The sequence below is a fragment of the Ranitomeya imitator genome, chromosome 6 (genome assembly GCF_032444005.1).
Source record: "Ranitomeya imitator isolate aRanImi1 chromosome 6, aRanImi1.pri, whole genome shotgun sequence".
In the NCBI taxonomy this organism is placed as follows: domain Eukaryota; kingdom Metazoa; phylum Chordata; class Amphibia; order Anura; family Dendrobatidae; genus Ranitomeya; species Ranitomeya imitator.
Genome location: NC_091287.1, coordinates 351,592,559 through 351,617,342, shown reverse-complemented (window position 1 = coordinate 351,617,342; position 24,784 = coordinate 351,592,559).

The following is a 24,784-nucleotide window of genomic DNA, read 5'->3' as shown; positions in this document are numbered from 1 at the left end:
AGCTAAGAGCTAATTAATTACAATTATAACCACAGGAGCACTCATACAAATGGAAACAAAAAAAAATATTTCATTTTAAACTATCAGAAAAAATTACACCAACAATAATGCTAAAATGAAGAAATACATATTGAATACCATTATAATTGCTTCTTGTACATTGTTAGAGATGTTATACATAAATATAGAGATGATTAGTGTATGGAGTGACTTATAGCTAAGGGTTATGACAGAACTAGAAGGGTCATTACTAGTACAAGCCTCCCCTGAACTTTCTTTAGAACCGCAACAGATTTCCCATTTGGTTTATATTTTCCACTATTTTATATTTTACAAATACAGTATATATACTGTGTATAATATAGATAGTTCCAAAACCTGTTTATATGGTATTGCAGATGTACATTTATCCAATCCAAACCTAAAGAGAATATATATATATGTATATTCTGCAGTCCTCTGTAGACAGCATGGTGCCATTGTATTTGGTAGGCCAGAACCAAGTGATATAGAGACAAGTGAGGGAGACCAAAGTCTAAAAATGTGAAACCCATCCCACCGCTCCACAGTGACTGTAATTGGGACAGTCCTATCTCTAAAGCCGGGATCACATTTGCGAGTGCAATGCGAGAAACTCACATGAGTCTCTCGCATCAATACCCTGCACTGCCGCCAGCACTCAGGACCGGAGCGTTCAGCTGCTTAGAAATACATGCGGCCGCATACTCTGGTCCCAAGTGCTGGCTGCAGTTGCGGGTATTGATGTGAGAGACTTGTGTGAGTTTCTTGCATCGCACTCGCAAGTGTGACCCTGGCCTAATATTAAAAACCTTACCGTTTAACAAGTGACATGCATGTGGATAAGGGTTGAGAAGAACTGGGTCCAACTAGAGGACACACAGCCATGGGAGACCACCTCAATATATTGCCCAGCTCAAAGAAAAGGCAGGCCACATCTTTTATATGCACAAGATGCAAATAGAGTGAAAAAACCCCAAAGGTATGAACTGGGATATAAAGTGGTGTGCATGCAGCGTGTAAGCACATGTTCACACTAGCCGCTGAACAGAAAATGCAAAGACAAAAACATAATGATTAAATATCATGCTGTAAATAAATAATTAAATCGAATAGTTAATGAAAATAATATATGGTACTTAGTTAACATGTTTTTTGATAAATAAATGTGAAAGCCATCCCGCCAATCCACGGTGACTGCAATTGGGACAGTCCTAATGCTAATATTAAAAACATTACCGTTTGTCAAGTGACATGCATGTGATGACAGGCCTGATAAAAGTGTGAATGTAGACTGCTCCTCTTCCTCCTGAGCCACCACCTCATCCATCATTGCATGAAAGGTTTTTTCAAGCAAACATAGAACTGGGATAGTAACACTGATGATGGTGTAATCAGCTCTGGCCATGTTGGTGGAGTACTTGAAGCAGCGCAGCATGGCACACACATCCTGCATGGTGGCCCACTCATTTGTGGTGAAGTGGTGTTCTGCCAAGCAACTTATGCATGCGGCAGCTGAAACTCCCTTATTGCCTGCTGCTGCTCACACAGTCTATCCAGCATATGCTAGGTGGAGTTCCACCTTGTTGGTATGTCACATATGAGGTGGTGAACTGGAAGACAGAATTGACTCTGTAGCGCAGACAGGGGAGCAGCAGGGTGAGAATGCCAAAAGCGGGCACACACTGCATGCACTTTCAGCAGCAAATCAGACATACTTGGGTAGTTCTACAGGAAGCTCTGCATCACCAAGTTCAGCACATGTGCCAGGCAAAAGAAATGTATCAAACCGGCTAGATCCAGAGCAGCTACTAGATTTCGCCCATTATCACAAACCATGAGGCCACGCTTGAGGTTCACAGGCACAAACCACTCATCTGTCTGCTATTCGATCGCCTGCATTGTGTGAAATTTTTCCCCCAAACAAATGAGGTGCAAAACAGCCTGCTGGCATTTCCCCCTGGCTGTGCTGAAATTGGTGGTGTAGGGCTCACTGTAACTGGATGAGGAGGTGGAGAAGGATGTGTAGTAGGAGGAGAAGACAACATGGGCCAGCAATCCTCAGTGGTGGTAGGACATTTGCTGGAACTCTTCTGCCTCTATTCCTGTCACCACTACATTGACAAAGTGGAAGTGAGGAAGATGTAACTTTCTTGCACATTGTTATTGGACCGCATATCTGTTGTTACATGGATTTTGCCAGTGATGTGATTGCACAGTGCACTTCTTATCTGGTTAGAAATGTGTGTGTGCAGGGCAGGGATGGCCCACCGAGGAAAGTAGTGGTGGCTGGAAACAACGTACTGCGTCTCCACCAGCCAGAATGGCAGCATTTCAAACACCAGCAATTTAGAAATGCTGACCTTCAGGCACATAAATCATGGGTGGGTAGGGTGGAATTTCCTCTTTCTCTCAAGGATTTGAGGATGGAGAGCTTAAAACTTCCATGGGACTGTGTCACTGCTGGTGGTGTTGTTGTCACATTCTTTTTTTGCGGGGATGCAGGTGGCACTGTTGAACGTGACAGAGAGGAAGAGGTCAAGTGCACAGCAAAAGAGGGAGCAGAAGGAGGCTCAGATTCATCATGCTTTTTAAGATGGGTACTCCACTGCACTTTGTGCTTGGATTTGAGGTTCCTCATCATGCACGTTGTGCTCAGGTTTATAAAATGTATGCCTCCTTTGAGGCTCTGATGACACAGCCTTCAAACCACCTATCACCTGTCATAAGTACAATGTGTGAAGATATCCCATGCCAGGGAGTGCATTTGAGCTGGCTCTTGGTGGCTCATCCCTTTGGCGTGGAGGGCGTAGCAGACTATGTACTGGCTATGGGCCAGCCTCTGTGCATTTCCACCCTGCTCCCTCTTTTGGGGTGCTGCTGGACCAGCGTGACCACCTCCTCCGAACTGACCACGTTACTTGCTTGGCCTTGATGTGGAGTCTAGGATCTCATAGTCCCCCGCATCATCTTCCACCCAGTTCTGACCCCTGCCCTCCTTGACGGTCAGCACACTGCAGAAAACCGCAGCAACTGGCAACTGAGCTTTCTCAGCCTCAGAAATGTGCTGTGATATTAAGATGATTATGTGCACTAGCCCTACCACGTACTCTGACAGAACGAGGGGTTCGGCACCAGGGCACTCAGTCTCTTCCATTTCTGGGACAGGGACAGGTAGATGGGCCATTAAACCCAGCCAGCGGGCTCATCGAATAGCAGAAGAGACTGCTACATGACTTAGAGCTCACACTGACATGGTCTCCACATGTTCTGGCCTCATCATTCATTCTGCGGTACTGGGTGCTACTAAATAACGACAAAAGTGCTGTTGCCTATGTGCGCCTGAGGAAGGTATGGCAGTTGGAAATGTAACAGGCGTAGATAGACAATGTCCTCTCCCTGCAGTAGATACTAGCAGTACCATAAATACATCCACGTCCACTATTTGCTGCTCTCCTCATGTTTTCCTCCTTAAAAAAATACCTTGTAGGCAAGAGACTGGTTTCGGGCATTCTACTCAAGGCTTTTATGATACATTTAAGGGTTTTTATGGTACAGAGTACTATTTTGTTTAAAAAAAAAAAAAGAGTACAAGGTTTTTATGCAGCAGAGCAACAGGACTTTTTGTCAGATAACAAGATTTTTAGGCAGCAGACCAATAAGATATTTTGTCAAAGAACTAGATTTTTATGCAACAGACTAATAGGATTTTTTGACACAGGCTACAAGCTTTTATGGCACACACCACAAGGTTTTTATGGCATAGACCAAAAGGCTTTTATGTGACAGAGCACTAGACTGCGCATAGATGGCATTGCACACAGGCTTTTAGTGCAGTCTACACAACACTGCTTTGGCACACAAAAAGTGTTTTTGGGCGCAGTGCATGAGGCTTATATGACACAAAACAGGAGGCTGAAATGGCACAGAGAACCAGACTGACTGGGCAGAAGGAAAAGAATGGTGGTGCAACATGTGACCTGGCCTTTATACAGGTAGGGTCACATGGTGAGTCAGCCAATCACAGCCATGTCAGTACTTCGCATGGCTGTGATGGCTCTAGTCCAGTCAAAATACGGTTTGACCCGGAACAAATTCCAAGAAAGCGCTTTATGATTTTTTTATTACTATTATATGTGGGGAACAACATGTTAAAAGTTTTCCAAAAATTGATCACCACAAAGGTCCTAACTATGACATCATAAGATGATGACAGCCATCACACTAAAAATAACAAATATTTCCCTATTTCAAAGCTGTAGCTTTAGGTTACAGAAGAGTTTGCATTTTGTATGCTATATATTTTCATATAACAATTTTTATACAAAGTTTTATACTAACTACATGGACAGGCGAGGTCATGACGTCGTCAATGATGTCATGACATATATGTACATTTTTAGAAATTATAGAATTAATACACAGTGCATTTTAAGACCTACTTCATCACTGAATAAGCGTGTCAGGTCAATAGTCACTATTTTCATCTCCAGACACTGCTTCCTCACTCATTGTCACAATGCCCTTCTTGACATGGTCCGCATACCCGTGAACAGGTAAGTCCGTGTCTTTTGCAAGTGCATCGAAGTGTACTACAACCACCAGAACAATTGCAGTTGATTATTTTCAGAAGTGTTTCTGGCACGGGTGAAGTATCCATCATCACTGGAACTAGACTGTTGTTCTGCCATTCCCATCCCCATTCAGTAGTGTCCATGGCCTCACCATTGTCCATCGAAAGCATCACTTGGAGGTAACTCCGAAGGGCATGATACTTCATTGCTGATGGCAGTCGTTCAGGTGTAACAAAGATTTTGGCTGAACCAACTTTTTTGCAGAGAGTAGAATACCTCATTGCAGACAGATTGTCTCCAGGTTTGCCCCCGAACAAGGCCACCATCACTTTACACCCTGCGTCTTCAATCTCAGCTCTGTTTTTGTTAGGTGTGGAAAAGATTTTAGCATAGCTGTTTAAGACCAAGTCTCACTTCAAAACCTTGTGTAGACCGAGTTTTTTTCCGATTCCAAAAACCACAGAAGTGGTATCGCAACCCGCAAATGCATGAAGGAACAGAAGACTGCTGCAGACATGGTTTCCCAGGAACTTCTTCATAACCTTAATGTATATTGTTGCAGGACTCCCTTTATCCGAGTAGAAATAAAGCTTGTTGCCATTGCTGGTTGACGCGTGATGAAGTAGCAACACCAAAAGATCTGTATCTTCGCCAATGAGACTAGTACTTTTGTTGGATGACATTGACACTGCGGCCTTAACAATCTCCACAACTGCATCCCCCTCTGATTGTATTACGTGGCAACCGCTGTCATTCATGCGCTGTGAAACGAGATTGATAAGAGACTGTTTGTTCTCCACATTCGAAAGGAAGTCCTCCTTTTTCCCGACAAATTTTGTTCCTTCAGCAATTTTTACTTTGTTTCTTGTTCGTTTTTTGCGCCGTCGCTGATGGATAATGTCCTTAGTGTTTGGTCCTCCAATGTAACCATCAAATCCTATCGTAGCCTTACTATAGTGCTTTAATGTGAAAGATGCATAGTCTTCAGCGATTGAACAATATGTCTTTCCTTCTGAACACTTCAGTCGTTGGAGAAGAGAACCTCCATCAAGAACATAATGTTCCACTTCTGGTACATCCTTGAGTACTGCGTCATCTGAACTCTGTTCTTTTATAGCAGCCATCAGTTGTGCTTTGTTTGGTTTGCATAAGAGATATTTTGCCTCAAAGAGGGATGGTGGGCATGGTGAAAATTCATAGGCCATGACCTCATCAAGGGAAAGATCAGCAGTTTGAGACACCACAAGAAACCTTTGGAACAAAAGAGCGGGGTCTATTGTTTTGTCCTTAGCAACGTCAATAGCCTCACTGGATGCCAGGGTCTTGGCTTTCATTGACTGCTTGTACTTAACTGAAAACAGTGATTGACCCTCCATTGTTGCCAATATTTCTCTGCCAATGGTGAACAGGTTATGGACATTCACATCCTTATTTGCATTGACACCGGTGATAATGTTACGAAGAGACACTTCATCAGAGAAAGGTGAAAAGCGCTTGAGTTTATCTGCAATTTTCTCCAGGTCTTCATGATCTCTTCTCGTCCTTGACGTTCTTGCCTCCTTGTGTTGTTCACTGGTGACAAAGCTCTGGCAAGTGAAACCCTGCATTGCATCACTGTAGGAAGAGGACACTGGCACAGACAGACTCCACAAGGCCCTCTGATGTTCGGACATTCCACTTCCTCTGGTGAGGAGTCCTGCAGTTTTTAGGGAGTGCATCAGAGCTTGCTCGATGACTATGTCGCAACCCAGGCCTGTCCAGTACTGATCAGTCCGCCTTACAACATGCAAGGCATTCATAAATCTATGGAAGACTGATGCATATCATCTTCCAGAGTGGTCATAGATTGGAGGTAAAGGTAGGCGGCCTTCACATAGTTCCCATGCCCAGCAGCTGCAAGAATGGGCAAACATTCAGCTACAGCATGAAGGTGCATCAGCCAGGATCCTGTACGATCGGCCTCGATAAGCTCCCTTGCAATTCCAACCATCTGTTGGTAATTCAGCCATAGTTTACAGGTGTGAGAGTGAGTGGATAATCCGTTTCTTTTGGTGGACAATTTCACTAAGGCAGGTAGAAGTGATGACCGAATTCAACTCCCTCTCCCCTGTCAGTGTCCGAGCATAAAACTGCTCAAGTTCTTGCAACAGGTCTGCAAAATCGGGATGGTTGCAAAGTACTTTGTCTGCAACTTGCTAAGTAAGACACTGATCAAGGAGGAGATGGCCACGAACTGCATGCTGAACTGCCTTTCCAGTCATGATGTGTTGCACAGTAGGGTTGAGCGACTTTTAGTTTTTTAGGGTCTATCTCAAAAGTCGAGTCAAGTGGAATCGGCCGATTATAGCGAAAAGTCGGGGATCGACCGAAACACGAAACCCAATGCAAGTCAATGGGGGAGCATAGTCGGCAGTGAGTGGAGGCCAGGAAAACATGTACAGTGCCCATTTTAATGGCAAAAACATCCATTCTTGTTACTGAAGCTTGTCAATCTTAATTTACCTTATAATAATAGTAAGGCATTGGAAATTGGGGGTCATTTGGCTAAAGTTGTGGGGGGTAGGGCTGGTTCAAGTATTTAGTGGGCCCAGGAAATCTGGACCACGTCACGGCAGTGGAGCAGGGAGAGGTAAGTATTTCAACTTTGCAAGTGCTGGGATCCTGAGCAAGCAGGGGGGGCCCACTCGTTGGCATTGGCACTGGCACAGGGCCCCTCAAAGTATGGCGGTGTGTTTGCACGGCGGGGGCGCCTCCCACCGGCAGCTATGAGGGGCCCTGTGCCAGTGACGTCGCCAATGAGTATTCCTCCCCCCACCTGATGAAGGAACCTGCACTTTCATCTGCACCTTCCTCTTTGTCCCCGTGTAAGGTGGTATGGTATGCGGGAAGAGGAACCTGACTTTCAGCAGGGTCATAATCTTGCTGTGTAGCGTGCACGGGGAATGTTGCGTTATGGGTCAATGTACCAGCAGATTCATCTATCACTGGCTGGGCAATGGGCAGGATGAGGAGGAAACACAGATATAGGCCCAAAGAATAAAGTGGGCTAAATGCAGTTCAAAATTGGTAACAGGACTAACCAGGGGGCATTGCAGTGGAGGACAACTGTAATCAGAGGCTGACACAGAGAGTAAGCCCAAATCAGTAAGTAGTCTAAATGCAGTTCAAAATTGGCAACAGTAGTAAACAGGCGGCACAGCTTTGTTCAGTGGAGGAGAACAGCAAGGAGCGGCAGACACCGATAGTAGGCCCCAACCCAACTAGTAGGCCAAATGCAGTCTAACATTAACAACTACTTAACGAGAGCCTGAAAATGGAATTTCAGGACAGGAAACCAGGAGAACAGCAAGGAGCGGCAGACACTGTTAGTTAGAGCCTGAAGATAGAAGCTCAGGAAAGGCAACCTGGAGAACACCTTGGAGCGGAAGACACCGTCTCTACAACCCAGACCCAACTTGTAGGCCTAATGCAGTGTTGTTTCAACAACTACTTAACGAGAGCTAGAAGATCGAAGCTATGGAGAGGCAACCTGGAGAACACCTTGGAGCGGGAGACACCGTCTCTACAACCCAGACCCAACTTGTAGGCCTAATGCAGTGTTGTTTCAACAACTACTTAACGAGAGCTAGAAGATCGAAGCTATGGAGAGGCAACCTGGAGAACACCTTGGAGCGGCAGACACCGTCTCTACAACCCAGACCCAACTTGTAGGCCTAATGCAGTGTTGTTTCAACAACTACTTAACGAGAGCTAGAAGATCGAAGCTATGGAGAGGCAACCTGGAGAACACCTTGGAGCGGCAGACACCGTCTCTACAACCCAGACCCAACTTGTAGGCCTAATGCAGTGTTGTTTCAACAACTACTTAACGAGAGCTAGAAGATCGAAGCTATGGAGAGGCAACCTGGAGAACACCTTGGAGCGTCAGACACCATTAGTAGGCCCTACCCAAGTAGTAGCCCTTATGCAGTTTTCAAATTCCTATAGGCTGAAAACCAGACTATTGACGCTCAGCTTTTTGCAGAGGAGGACAGCTGTATTGAGTGGCGCAGACAGACACCGATAGTAGGCCCCAACCCAACTAGTAGGCCAAATGCAGTCTAACATTAACAACTACTTAACGAGAGCCTGAAAATGGAATTTCAGGACAGGAAACCAGGAGAACAGCAAGGAGCGGCAGACACTGTTAGTTAGAGCCTGAAGATAGAAGCTCAGGAAAGGCAACCTGGAGAACACCTTGGAGCGGAAGACACCGTCTCTACAACCCAGACCCAACTTGTAGGCCTAATGCAGTGTTGTTTCAACAACTACTTAACGAGAGCTAGAAGATCGAAGCTATGGAGAGGCAACCTGGAGAACACCTTGGAGCGGGAGACACCGTCTCTACAACCCAGACCCAACTTGTAGGCCTAATGCAGTGTTGTTTCAACAACTACTTAACGAGAGCTAGAAGATCGAAGCTATGGAGAGGCAACCTGGAGAACACCTTGGAGCGGCAGACACCGTCTCTACAACCCAGACCCAACTTGTAGGCCTAATGCAGTGTTGTTTCAACAACTACTTAACGAGAGCTAGAAGATCGAAGCTATGGAGAGGCAACCTGGAGAACACCTTGGAGCGGCAGACACCGTCTCTACAACCCAGACCCAACTTGTAGGCCTAATGCAGTGTTGTTTCAACAACTACTTAACGAGAGCTAGAAGATCGAAGCTATGGAGAGGCAACCTGGAGAACACCTTGGAGCGTCAGACACCATTAGTAGGCCCTACCCAAGTAGTAGCCCTTATGCAGTTTTCAAATTCCTATAGGCTGAAAACCAGACTATTGACGCTCAGCTTTTTGCAGAGGAGGACAGCTGTATTGAGTGGCGCAGGCAGACACAGGTAGTAGGCCTAAAACAAAAAATTTGGCTCAATGCAGTTTAAAAAAGGTTACAGGGGTACACAGGCAGCATTGCTCTGGTCAGTGGAGGACAATTTCAATTATGGACCGCAGACAGACTTAGTACGCCTACAATTAAAAAAGGATGCTCTATGTAATTTAAAATAGGTTCCAGGGGTACACGGACAGCATTGGTCTGGTCAGTGGAGAACTATTGGAAGGAGGGACCGCAGACAGGCTTAGTAGGCCTAACATAACAAAAGTAGGCTGTAGGCACTTTAAAATAGCTTCCAGGGGTACACGGGCAGCAGTGGTGTGGTCAGTGGAGGACTATTGGAAGGAGGGACCACAGACAGGCTTAGTAGGCCTAACATAACAAAAGTAGGCTGTAGGCACTTTAAAATAGCTTCCAGGGGTACACGGGCAGCAGTGGTGTGGTCAGTGGAGGACTATTGGAAGGAGGGACCGCAGACAGGCTTAGTAGGCCTAACATAACAAAAGTAGGCTGTAGGCCCTCAAAAATAGGTTCCAGGGGTACACAGGCAGCAGTGGTCTGATCAGTGGAGGACTATTGGAAGGAGGGACCGCAGACAGGCTTAGTAGGCCTAACATAACAAAAGTAGGCTGTAGGCACTTTAAAATAGGTTCCAGGGGTACACGAGCAGCAGTGGTCTGGTCAGTGGAGGACTATTGGAAGGAGGGACCGCAGTCAATCTTTGTAGGCCTAACATTACAAAAGTAGGCTGTAGGCACTTTAAAATAGCTTCCAGGGGTACACGGGCAGCAGTGGTCTGGTCAGTGGAGGACTATTGGAAGGAGGGACCGCAGACAGGCTTAGTAGGCCTAACATAACAAAAGTAAGCTGTAGGCCCTTAAAATAGCTTCCAGGGGTACACGGGCAGCAGTGGTCTGGTCAGTGGAGGACTATTGGAAGGAGGGACCGCAGACAGGCTTAGTAGGCCTAACATAACAAAAGTAGGCTCTATGCACTTGGAATTATCTTGCAGGGGTACACAGGCAGCATTGGTGTTGTCAGCGGAGGCCGATTGTAATGAGTGTCTGACAGTTAGTACTCCCAAAAAATAAATAGATGTTAATGTCTTGCAATACAACAAAACCAAAAAATAAAAGGGTGGCATACTTAGGTACAGGGGTGGGCTCCTCTGCTGAGTTTCAGACCTAGTAATTTGGCGCAAAGTATTTACTGGTGTAAATATAGGACACTGCCCCTGACTATTTTAAGTAGCATCATACATGTCAACACATTGGTATTGTCAGTGCCAGGCATTGAAGGATGTCAGCGCATAGACTAAACATTGGTGGAGCTGTGAGAGATAATTTTGCAAATCGTAGAGCACTGTTTGAGCTGGGGGGTGGGGAAACTGTCTTGTGGCCAGCGGTACAGGCCCAGGGCCCCTCATGTTACAACGGTGTGTCTGATGTTGGTTGCGCGCCACCACCGCCAGAGACACTTTATTGTACTATGAGGGACCCAGTGGCAGTGCCGTCGACCAAAAGCGTGCACACTCACCTCTTCAGACAAACAGCACTCTCACGGGTGCTTGCGCCAAGTGGCGAGACCACGGCCCCGTGGGGGGAGTTTGGCCGTTTAGGGAGGTGTAAACGAGTCGTATGCTGGACAAACAGCTGCTGCAAATTACGAGATTGGAAAACTCAGTCAGAGCAGTCCAGAAGCAAGACCTTTTCATTGGAAAGCTAGGTGTCAGCCGGGAAAGGTGGGGCAAAATAATTCGAAATCCATTAGTGGTTCATTTTAATGAAGGTTAGATCATCAACATTTTGGGTAGCCAGACGAGTCCTTTTTTCGGTTAATATTAAACCAGCAGCACTGAATACTCTTTCTGATAGCACACTAGCTGCTGGGCAAGCAAGCTCCTGCAATGCATATTCTGCCAATTCTGGCCAGGTGTCTAATTTGGATGCCCAGTAATCAAATGGGAATGACGGTTGAGGGAGAACATCGATAAGGGATGAAAAATAGTTAGTAACCATACTGGACAAATGTTGTCTCCTGTCACTTTGAATTGATGCTGCAGTACCTGTCCTGTCTGCGGTCATAGCAAAATCACTCCACAACCTGGTCAGAAAACCCCTCTGTCCAACGCCACTTCTGATTTGTGCACCTCTAACACCTCTGGTCTGCTGCCCCCTGCAGCTCGTGTGAGAACGATCACCGGCGCTGTGTGCTGGGAATGCCTGAATCAAACGGTCAACAAGAGTTGATTGTTTGGTTGCTAATATTTGTTCCAGGTTCTCATGTGGCATAATATTTTGCAATTTGCCTTTATAGCGAGGATCAAGGAGGCAGGCCAACCAGTAATCGTCATCGGTCATCATTTTAATAATGCGTGGGTCCCTTTTGAGGATACGTAAGGCATAATCCGCCATGTGGGCCAAAGTTCCAGTTGTCAAATCTGTGGTTGTGCTGGGTTGAGGGGCAGTTACAGTCCTGTACACTGCCCTGACCAGACAATGGCTGACTGTCATCAAGGCTTTCCTCTTCCTCTGCTGCAGACACCTGCTCCTTTATGTGCGTCAAACTTTGCATCAGCAGACGCATTAGGGGGATGCTCATGCTTATTATGGCGTTGTCTGCACTAACCAGCCGTGTGCATTCCTCAAAACACTGAAGGACTTGACACATGTCTTGTACCTTCGACCACTGCACACCTGACAACTCCATGTCTGCCATCATACTGCCTGCCCGTGTATGTGTATCCTCCCACAAATACATAACAGCCCGCCTCTGTTCGCACAGTCTCTGAAGCATGTGCAGTGTTGAGTTCCACCTTGTTGCAATGTCGATGATTAGGCGATGCTGGGGAAGGTTCAAAGACCGCTGATAGGTCTGCATACGGCTGGAGTGTACGGGCGAACGGCGGATATGCGAGCAAAGTCCGCGCACTTTGAGGAGCAGGTCGGATAACCCCGGATAACTTTTCAGGAAGCACTGCACCACCAGATTTAAGGTGTGAGCCAGGCAAGGAATGTGTTTCAGTTGGGAAAGGGCGATGGCAGCCATGAAATTCCTTCCGTTATCACTCACTACCTTGCCTGCCCCAAGATCTACAGTGCCCAGCCACGACTGCGTTTCTTTCTGCAAGAACTCAGACAGAACTTCCGCGGTGTGTCTGTCGCCCAAACACTTCATAGCCAATACAGCCTGCTGACGCTTGCCAGTAGCTGCCCCATAATGGGACACCTGGTGTGCAACAGTGGCAGCTGCGGATGGAGTGGTTGTGTGACTGCGGTCTGTGGACGAGCTCTCGCTTCTGCAGGAGGACGAGGAGGAGGAGGAGGGGGGGCGAACGCCTACAGCCAACTGTTTCCTAGACCGTGGGCTAGGCAGAACTGTCCCAATATTGCTGTCCCCTGTGGACCCTGCATCCACCACATTAACCCAGTGTGCCGTGATGGACACGTAACGTCCCTGGCCATGCCTACTGGTCCATGCATCTGTTGTCAGGTGCACCTTTGTACTCACAGATTGCCTGAGTGCATGGACTATGCGCTCTTTAACATGCTGGTGGAGGGCTGGGTTGGCTCTTCTCGAAAAGAAGTGTCGACTGGGTAGCTCGTAGCGGGGTTCAGCGTAGTCCATCAGGGCTTTGAAAGCGTCGCTTTCAACTAACCGGTAGGGCATCATCTCTAACGAGATTACATAGTAACATAGTAACATAGTTAGTAAGGCCGAAAAAAGACATTTGTCCATCCAGTTCAGCCTATATTCCATCATAATAAATCCCCAGATCTACGTCCTTCTACAGAACCTAATAATTGTATGATACAATATTGTTCTGCTCCAGGAAGACATCCAGGCCTCTCTTGAACCCCTCGACTGAGTTCGCCATCACCACCTCCTCAGGCAAGCAATTCCAGATTCTCACTGCCCTAACAGTAAAGAATCCTCTTCTATGTTGGTGGAAAAACCTTCTCTCCTCCAGACGCAAAGAATGCCCCCTTGTGCCCGTCACCTTCCTTGGTATAAACAGATCCTCAGCGAGATATTTGTATTGTCCCCTTATATACTTATACATGGTTATTAGATCGCCCCTCAGTCGTCTTTTTTCTAGACTAAATAATCCTAATTTCGCTAATCTATCTGGGTATTGTAGTTCTCCCATCCCCTTTATTAATTTTGTTGCCCTCCTTTGTACTCTCTCTAGTTCCATTATATCCTTCATGAGCACCGGTGCCCAAAACTGGACACAGTACTCCATGTGCGGTCTAACTAGGGATTTGTACAGAGGCAGTATAATGCTCTCATCATGTGTATCCAGACCTCTTTTAATGCACCCCATGATCCTGTTTGCCTTGGCAGCTGCTGCCTGGCACTGGCTGCTCCAGGTAAGTTTATCATTAACTAGGATCCCCAAGTCCTTCTCCCTGTCAGATTTACCCAGTGGTTTCCCATTCAGTGTGTAATGGTGATATTGATTCCTTCTTCCCATGTGTATAACCTTACATTTATCATTGTTAAACCTCATCTGCCACCTTTCAGCCCAAGTTTCCAACTTATCCAGATCCATCTGTAGCAGAATACTATCTTCTCTTGTATTAACTGCTTTACATAGTTTTGTATCATCTGCAAATATCGATATTTTACTGTGTAGACCTTCTACCAGATCATTAATGAATATGTTGAAGAGAACAGGTCCCAATACCGACCCCTGCGGTACCCCACTGGTCACAGCGACCCAGTTAGAGACTATACCATTTATAACCACCCTCTGCTTTCTATCACTAAGCCAGTTACTAACCCATTTACACACATTTTCCCCCAGACCAAGCATTCTCATTTTGTGTACCAACCTCTTGTGCGGCACGGTATCAAACGCTTTGGAAAAATCGAGATATACCACGTCCAATGACTCACCGTGGTCCAGCCTATAGCTTACCTCTTCATAAAAACTGATTAGATTGGTTTGACAGGAGCGATTTCTCATAAACCCATGCTGATATGGAGTTAAACAGTTATTCTCATTGAGATAATCCAGAATAACATCCCTCAGAAACCCTTCAAATATTTTACCAACAATAGAGGTTAGACTTACTGGCCTATAATTTCCAGGTTCACTTTTAGAGCCCTTTTTGAATATTGGCACCACATTTGCTATGCGCCAGTCCTGCGGAACAGATCCTGTCACTATAGAGTCCCTAAAAATAAGAAATAATGGTTTATCTATTACATTACTTAGTTCTCTTAGTACTCATGGGTGTATGCCATCCGGACCCGGAGATTTATCTATTTTAATCTTATTTAGCCGATTTCGCACCTCTTCTTGGGTTAGATTGGTGACCCTTAATATAGGGTTTTCATTGTTTCTTGGGATATCACCTAGCATTTCATTTTCCACCGTGAATACCGTGGAGAAGAAGGTGTTTAATATGTTAGCTTTTTCCTCGTCATCTACAACCATTCTTTCCTCACTATTTTTTAAGGGGCCTACATTTTCAGTTTTTATTCTTTTACTATTGATATAGTTGAAGAACAGTTTGGGATTAGTTTTACTCTCCTTAGCAATGTGCTTCTCTGTTTCCTTTTTGGCAGCTTTAATTAGTTTTTTAGATAAAGTATTTTTCTCCCTATAGTTTTTTAGAGCTTCAATGGTGCCATCCTGCTTTAGTAGTGTAAATGCTTTCTTTTTACTGTTAATTGCCTGTCTTACTTCTTTGTTTAGCCACATTGGGTTTTTCCTATTTCTAGTCCTTTTATTCCCACAAGGTATAAACCGCTTACACTGCCTATTTAGGATGTTCTTAAACATTTCCCATTTATTACCTGTATTCTTATTTCTGAGGATATTGTCCCAGTCTACCAGATTAAGGGCATCTCTAAGCTGGTCAAACTTTGCCTTCCTAAAGTTCAGTGTTTTTGTGACTCCCTGACAAGTCCCCCTAGTGAAAGACAGGTGAAACTGTACAATATTGTGGTCGCTATTTCCTAGATGCCCGACCACCTGCAGATTTGTTATTCTGTCAGGTCTATTAGATAGTATTAGGTCTAAAAGTGCTGCTCCTCTGCTTGGATTCTGCACCAATTGTGAAAGATAATTTTTCTTGGTTATTAGCAGAAACCTGTTGCCTTTATGGGTTTCACAGGTTTCACTTTCCCAGTTAATATCCGGGTAGTTGAAGTCCCCCATAACCAGGACCTCATTATGGGTTGCAGCTTCATCTATCTGCTTTAGAAGTAGACTTTCCATGGTTTCTGTTATATTTGGGGGTTTGTAACAGACCCCAATGAGAATTTTGTTACCATTTTTCCCTCCATGAATTTCGACCCATATGGACTCGACATCCTCATTTCCTTCGCTAATATCCTCCCTTAAAGTGGACTTTAGACAAGACTTTACATAGAGACAAACCCCTCCTCCTCTCCAATTTTTACGATCCTTTCTAAACAGACTGTAACCTTGTAAGTTAACTGCCCAGTCATAGCTTTCATTTAACCATGTCTCGGTTATTCCCACTATGTCAAAGTTACCTGTAGATATTTCTGCTTCTAGTTCTTCCATCTTGTTTGTCAGGCTTCTGGCATTTGCGAGCATGCAGTTTAGAGGATTTTGTTTTGTTCCAATCTCCTCGCTGTGGATTGCTTTAGAAATGTTCTTACCTCCCATCTGAGTATGTTTTCCTGGGTCTTCTTTGTTCAAGTCTAATGTTTTTCTTCCCGTCCCCTCTTCTTCTAGTTTAACGCCCTCCTGATGAGTGTAGCGAGTCTTCTGGCGAATGTGTGTTTCCCAGGTTTGTTGAGGTGTAGTCCATCTCTGGCGAGGAGTCCATCGTACCAGTAATTCACACCGTGGTCCAGGAATCCGAATCCTTGTTGTCTGCACCATCGTCTTAGCCAGTTGTTTGCATCAAGGATCCTGTTCCATCTCCTGGTGCCATGCCCGTCTACTGGAAGGATAGAAGAAAAAACTACCTGTGCATCCAGTTCCTTTACTTTCTTCCCCAACTCTTCAAAGTCTTTGCAGATTGTCGGTAGGTCTTTCCTTGCCGTGTCATTGGTGCCAACATGTATCAGAAGAAATGGGTGGACGTCCTTGGAGCTGAAGAGCTTTGGTATCCTATCGGTCACATCCTTGATCATCGCACCTGGAAGGCAGCATACTTCTCTTGCAGTTATGTCCGGTCTGCAGATGGCTGCTTCTGTGCCTCTCAGTAGTGAGTCTCCCACCACCACCACTCTTCGTTGCTTCTTGGCTGTACTTTTTGCTGTCACTTGTTGCTGTGTGCCCTTTTCTTTTTTGCTTGCTGGTATTGCTTCATCCTTAGGTGTGCCATCTTCATCCTCTACAAAGATTTGATATCGGTTCTTCAGTTGTGTGGTTGGTGATTTCTCCATGGTCTTCTTGCTTCTTTTGGTCACATGCTTCCACTCATCTGCTTTTGGAGGTTCTCTGACACTTTTTTCACCTTCTGTGACCAGTAGAGATGCTTCTGTTCTGTCTAGAAAGTCTTCATTCTCTTTGATGAGTTTCAAAGTTGCTATTCTTTCTTCCAGACCCCGCACCTTTTCTTCTAAAAGGGCCACTAGTCTACACTTCTGACAGGTGAAATTTGATTCTTCTTCTGGTCGGTCTGTGAACATGTAGCACATGCTGCAGCTCACCAGTCCAGCTCACCATGCAGCTCACACATTAGTCTAGCTATGTGGGCGTTAAAACCCTGTGTACGCGGATGCGAGGATGAGTACTTCCTTTTTCTAACGAGAGTCTCATGTAGGGTGAGCTGGACTGGAGAGCTGGAGATCGTGGAACTAGCGGGGGTGCCGGTGGACATGGCAGACTGAGCGACGGTTGGAGACAGTATTCTTGCCGGTGCCCTAGATGCAGTGTTTCCTACTACGAAACTGGTGATTCCCTGACCCTGACTGCTTTGGCCTGGCAATGAAACCTGCACAGATACTGCAGGTGTGGCGGAAAATGGTGGCCTTACAGTGACGGAAGGGATGTAGCGTTGCTGACTAGATTCATTGGCCGAGGGTGCTACAACCTTAAGGGACGTTTGGTAGTTAGTCCAGGCTTGCAAATGCATGGTGGTTAAATGTCTATGCATGCAACTTGTATTGAGACTTTTCAGATTCTGACCTCTGCTTAAGGTAGTTGAACATTTTTGGCAGATGACTTTGCGCTGTTCAATTGATGTTATTTAAAAAAATGCCAGACTGCACTCTTTCTAGCATCGGATACCTTTTCAGGCATTGCAGACTGAGCTTCTTTAACCGGATGGCCACGCTGTCCTCCAACTGGTTTTGGCTTTGCCACGCGTTTTGGGCCAGATACGGGCCCGGCAGATGGAACCTGTTGCGAAGTTGATGCCTGCTGCGGCCCCTCCTCCTCCGCTTCAGAACTACTGCTGCCTGCACCCTGTTCCCCCAATGGCTGCCAATCAGGGTCAACAACTGGGTCATCTATGACCTCCTCTTCTATCTCATGTGCAACTTCGTCTGTGTTACCGTGTGTTAGGGTTGGCGGAACGCACCAAATATATAGTTTATTAGATGGAATTGGTGCGTTCGCAACCCGGGATCCACCGTGCAGGAAAGTACCTGCTGCTAAGTAAGACGGACTATATGGCGGTACTATAAGTATACATACAAGGGTTAACTTCACCCTGCGTGAAGGAAGTGATCCTGTTGCGTCACAGGACCGCGGTACCGCATATAGAGCGCGAGCAATAAGTCAGCGAACACAACCCCAACTAGGATTGAAGTCCGATTAGACCACTGCTGGCACAACACCGCAACTGGGTGTGTAAGGAAACTATTGAAATAGTAAATAAGGCATGAGAGTGCGTGCGGTGCCGCACTGACGGACGCCACTAACCACCCAGGCTTGGGTAAGGAAAGCGCAGAGGAAGCGCACGGCGCCATACTGGCGGACACAGCAACTGGACGCTGAGATATGTGTTACGTGCTGTTGGATAAGTCGGGCGCTAGATAGCAAACATACACCTTCCACGAACAGACATTCAATAGGGAGGGTTATTTAAAGAGCGACTTTCACTCACAACACACACACATATATAAGACAATACTAGCGCATGGCCGTGCGGTCATGCGCAGTTTATATAGTTGCAGCACAGGAAGCTGCTACTGAAGTTTTTGCCCTTTCAGGACCTTCCAGAAGGACCAATGGAAAGTGCTGCAGTACCTGAGCATGTTTTGCCCTTTCAGGACCTTCCAGAAGGACCAATGGAATGTACTGCAGCACCTGAGCATGTGACCGAACATGTGGCCCTCGACCTCCAATGGGAGACCCTGCCCTGGGCATGCTCAGTGTGAGTAAACAAGGACTTAGTCCCAGAGAGGCTCGCTCGCCGCAGATCAGTGCAGGGTTCCATAGGAAAGCCAGAAAAGGCAGTAGTGACCCTATGCACTGAATCAGCCCCAGCGAGACACTGGGAGCGACATCTCCGCTGAGCAGAGCCCACTGCGGCCGATACCGAATGGGAGACCGCAGCAGACACGGATCGAGATTCCCCCTGTGCAGCAGAGGAAACTCGACTCCTAACATTACCCCCCTTCCTAGGGCCCCCCCCCTCCTTGAGCCTCACTACGCTCAAAAGCTGCAATAAGCAGCGGAGCCCAAATGTGCTCCACAGGCTCCCAGGTTCTATCCTCTGGGCCGTGACCCTTCCAGTCCACCAGATAAAATTTCTTGCCACGTACCACCTTGCACCCCACAATAGCATTCACCTCAAACTCATCCGTGGATGAACCCGATGTCCCAGCAGATGACTCAGAAAACCGGGACAAATGAACGGGCTTTAAGAGGGAAACGTGGAAAGTATCGGTGATACCAAGGCATGGAGGAATAGCCAAACGGTAGACCACAGGGTTGACCTGTTCCAGAACCTTAAACGGGCCAATGTAGCGAGGAGCAAACTTAGTGGACTCAACTCGCAGCCTGATGTTACGGGCGGAGAGCCACACTAAGTCGCCAGGAGCAAAGACCGGAGCGGGGCGCCGGTGTGTATCAGCCGAAACCCTCATTCTCTCCTTGGAGGCCCGGATGGCATCCTGTGTGCGGTCCCAGATGTCACGTGCCTCCACCGCCCAGTCTGCCACCCTAGAATCGGTGGATGACACGGGCATGGGCACAGGGACACGCGGATGCTGGCCGTAATTAAGGAGAAAAGGAGTTTGACCAGTGGAATCGGCTACAGCGTTGTTCAGGGCAAATTCCGCCCAAGGTAGCAAAGATGCCCAGTCATCCTGCCTAGCAGAGACGAAATGTCGCAAATATGTCACCAGAGTCTGGTTGGTTCTCTCCACCAACCCATTCGTCTCGGGATGGTATGCAGAGGAGAGGTTTAACTCTATGCTGAGTAAACGGCAGAGCTCTCTCCAAAACCGAGATGCGAACTGGGGACCCCGATCGCTGACAATCTTATCAGGCATACCATGCAAACGGAAAACGTGTTTAATGAACAACACCGCCAAGGCCCGTGCTCAGGGTAACCGAGGAAGCGGCACCAAATGCACCATCTTGGAGAAATGGTCGGTGACAACCCAAATAATGGAGCAGCCACGCGACTTGGGTAGACCCACCACAAAGTCCATCCCGACCATCTCCCAGGGCCTGTCTGCCACCGGTAGAGGGTAAAGCAACCCAGCAGGCCGTTGCCGAGGAGACCGATTCTGGGCGCAAGAAACGCACGCCTGAATATAGTCCTTGACATCTTGGGCCATATGCGGCCACCAGTATGTTCTCGCCAGAAGCTCAGATGTCCTCTTGGTCCCAAAATGCCCACCCACTCTGGAGGAGTGAGCCCAAGAGACAACCTCCGGTCGCAAGTTAGCTGGTACGAAAGTCTTGCCCGGGGGCACAGACTCTAGCGAAACCGGAGCTACAGTTCTCAGGCTCTCAGAAGGGACAATAAGCCGAGGCTCCTCCTCCTCCTCCTTCGATGACACCACGGAGCGGGAGAGAGCGTCAGCACGAACGTTCTTCTCCCCGGAGAGGAAATGGAGAGTAAAATGGAACCGGCAGAAGAACAGGGACCATCTAGCCTGGCGAGAATTCAGCCGCTGGGCCGTTTGCAGATACACCAAGTTCTTGTGGTCAGTGAAGACTTGGAAGGGAAAGCGAGCTCCCTCCAAGAGATGTCTCCACTCCGAAAAAGCCAACTTCATGGCCAGCAACTCCCTGTCCCCGATGGAATAATTCCTCTCCGCTGGTGTGAAGGTCTTGGAGAAGAAGAAGCAAGGATGCTTCCGACCTTGAGCATCCTTTTGGAAAAGGACTGCTCCAGCACCAACGGATGAGGCATCCACCTCCAAGATAAATGGCTTATCAACATCGGGGCGATGTAGGATGGGAGCGCTAGCGAAGTGTGACTTGATCGAGAGAAAGGCTTTGGAGACCTCCTCTGACCACAACTTGGGATTTGCTCCCTTCTTGGTGAGGGCAACCAAGGGAGCTACCAAAGTTGAGAAGTGTGGAATGAACTGGCGATAATAATTAATGAACCCCATAAAGCGCTGCACCGCTTTAAGAGAATGGGGTTCCTGCCAGTCCATTACAGCCTGTAGCTTGGCAGGATCCATAGCCAAACCCTGGGCAGAGATGATATAACCAAGGAAAGGCAAGGACTCCTGCTCAAACACACACTTCTCCAACTTGGCGTAGAGGGAGTTTGCCCGTAAGAGGTCGAAGACTTTGTGAACATCTCTCCGATGGGAGTCAATATCTGGAGAGAAGATGAGAATATCATCCAGATAGACTACGACCGAGGTGGTGAGCATATCCCGGAAGATGTCGTTCACAAAGTCTTGGAAAACGGCTGGGGCATTACAGAGCCCAAAGGGCATCACCAGATATTCATAGTGCCTATCCCTGGTGTTAAAAGCCGTCTTCCATTCATCCCCCTCACGGATGCAAATCAGGTTGTAGGTGTTATGTTTGCTAATGACAGGTGTTATGAAGGCAATCCAGAAACACAGTGTGCTTAGCGATCAGAGCGCACACAGTGATCTGACAAATACCCAAAAATACAAGAACGAGCTCTGAGACGTGGAAACTCTGTAGACTGCACACCTGATCCTATCCTAAACACAACTAAAAGCGGCTGTGGATTGCGCCTAACAACTACCTAGGCAACTCGGCACAGCCTAAGAAACTAGCTAGCCTGAAGATAGAAAAATAGGCCTGACTTGCCCCAGAGAAATTCCCCAAAGGAAAAGGCAGCCCCCCACATATAATGACTGTGAGTAAGATGAAAAGACAAAACGTAGGGATGAAATAGATTCAGCAAAGTGGGGCCCGATATTCTAGGACAGAGCGAGGACAGTAAAGCGAACTTTGCAGTCTACAAAAAACCCTAAAGCAAAACCACGCAAAGGGGGCAAAAAAAAAACCCACCGTGCCGAACTAACGGCACGGCGGTACACCCTTTGCGTCTCAGAGCTTCCAGCAAAACAAAAGACAAGCTGGACAGAAAAAAAGCAACAAAAAAGCAAAAAGCACTTAGCTATACAGAGCAGCAGGTCACAGGAACAATCAGGAGAAGCTCAGATCCAACACTGAAACATTGACAAGGAGCAAGGATAGCAGCATCAGGCGGAGTTAAGTAATGAAGCAGTTAACGAGCTCACCAGAACACCTGAGGGAGGAAGCTCAGAAGCTGCAGTACCACCTGTGACCACAGGAGTGAATTCAGCCACAGAATTCACAACAGTACCCCCCCCTTGAGGAGGGGTCACCGAACCCTCACCAGAGCCCCCAGGCCGACCAGGATGAGCCGCATGAAAGGCACGAACAAGATCGGAAGCATGAACATCAGAGGCAAAAACCCAGGAATTATCTTCCTGAGCATAACCCTTCCATTTAACCAGATACTGGAGTTTCCGTCTAGAAACACGAGAATCCAAAACCTTCTCCACAATATACTCCAATTCCCCCTCCACCAGAACCGGGGCAGGAGGCTCAACAGATGGAACCATAGGTGCCACGTATCTCCGCAACAACGACCTATGGAATACATTATGTATGGAAAAGGAGTCTGGGAGGGTCAAACGAAAATACACAGGATTGAGAACCTCAGAAATCCTATACAGACCAATAAAACGAGGTTTAAATTTAGGAGAGGAAACCTTCATAGGAATATGACGAGAAGATAACCAAACCAGATCCCCAACACGAAGTCGGGGACCCACACGGCGTCTGCGATTAGCGAAAAGTTGAGCTTTCTCCTGGGACAAGATCAAATTGTCCACTACCTGAGTCCAGATCTGCTGCAACCTATCCACCACAGAATCCACACCAGGACAGTCCGAAGAGTCAACCTGTCCTGAAGAGAAACGAGGATGGAACCCAGAATTGCAAAAAAATGGAGAAACCAAGGTAGCCGAGCTGGCCCGATTATTAAGGGCGCACTCAGCCAACGGCAAAAAGGACACCCAATCATCCTGGTCAGCAGAAACAAAACATCTCAGATATGTTTCCAAGGTCTGATTGGTTCGTTCGGTCTGGCCATTAGTCTGAGGATGGAAAGCCGAGGAAAAGGATAGGTCAATGCCCATCCTACCACAAATGGCTCGCCAAAACCTTGAAACAAACTGGGAACCTCTGTCAGAAACAATATTCTCAGGAATGCCATGCAACCGAACCACATGCTGAAAGAACAAAGGTACCAAATCAGAGGAGGAAGGCAATTTAGCCAAGGGCACCAGATGGACCATTTTAGAAAAGCGATCACAGACCACCCAAATGACTGACATCTTTTGAGAAACGGGAAGGTCAGAAATGAAATCCATCGAAATATGTGTCCAAGGCCTCTTTGGGACCGGCAAGGGCAAAAGCAACCCACTGGCACGAGAACAGCAGGGCTTAGCCCTAGCACAAATCCCACAGGACTGCACAAAAGTACGTACATCCCGTGACAGAGATGGCCACCAGAAGGATCTAGCCACTAACTCTCTGGTACCAAAGATTCCAGGATGACCAGCCAACACCGAACAATGAAGTTCAGAGATAAGTTTATTAGTCCACCTATCAGGGACGAACAGTTTCTCTGCTGGACAACGATCAGGTTTATTCGCCTGAAATTTTTGCAGCACCCGCCGCAAATCAGGGGAGATGGCAGACACAATGACTCCTTCCTTGAGGATACCCGCTGGCTCAGATAAACCCGGAGAGTCGGGCACAAAACTCCTAGACAGAGCATCCGCCTTCACATTTTTAGAGCCCGGAAGGTACGAAATCACAAAGTCGAAGCGGGCAAAAAATAACGACCAACGGGCCTGTCTAGGATTCAAGCGCTTGGCAGACTCGAGATAAGTCAAGTTCTTATGATCAGTCAATACCACCACGCGATGCTTAGCTCCTTCAAGCCAATGACGCCACTCCTCGAATGCCCACTTCATGGCCAGCAACTCTCGATTGCCCACATCATAATTACGCTCAGCGGGCGAAAACTTCCTGGAAAAGAAAGCACATGGTTTCATCACTGAGCAATCAGAACCTCTCTGTGACAAAACCGCCCCTGCTCCAATCTCAGAAGCATCAACCTCGACCTGGAACGGAAGAGAAACATCTGGCTGACACAACACAGGGGCAGAACAAAAACGACGCTTCAACTCCTGAAAAGCTTCCACAGCAGCAGAAGACCAATTAACCAAATCAGCACCCTTCTTGGTCAAATCGGTCAATGGTTTGGCAATGCTAGAAAAATTACAGATGAAGCGACGATAAAAATTAGCAAAGCCCAGGAACTTTTGCAGACTTTTCAGAGATGTCGGCTGAATCCAATCCTGGATGGCTTGGACCTTAACTGGATCCATCTCGATAGTAGAAGGGGTAAAGATGAACCCCAAAAATGAAACTTTCTGCACACCGAAGAGACACTTTGATCCCTTCACAAACAAAGAGTTAGCACGCAGGACCTGAAAAACCATTCTGACCTGCTTCACATGAGACTCCCAATCATCTGAGAAGATCAAAATGTCATCCAAGTAAACAATCAGGAATTTATCCAGATACTCACGGAAGATGTCATGCATAAAAGACTGAAACACAGATGGAGCATTGGCAAGTCCGAACGGCATCACTAGATACTCAAAATGACCCTCGGGCGTATTGAATGCAGTTTTCCATTCATCTCCTTGCCTGATTCTCACCAGATTATACGCACCACGAAGATCTATCTTAGTGAACCAACTAGCCCCCTTAATCCGAGCAAACAAGTCAGATAACAATGGCAAGGGATACTGAAATTTAACAGTGATCTTATTAAGAAGGCGGTAATCAATACACGGTCTCAGCGAACCATCCTTCTTG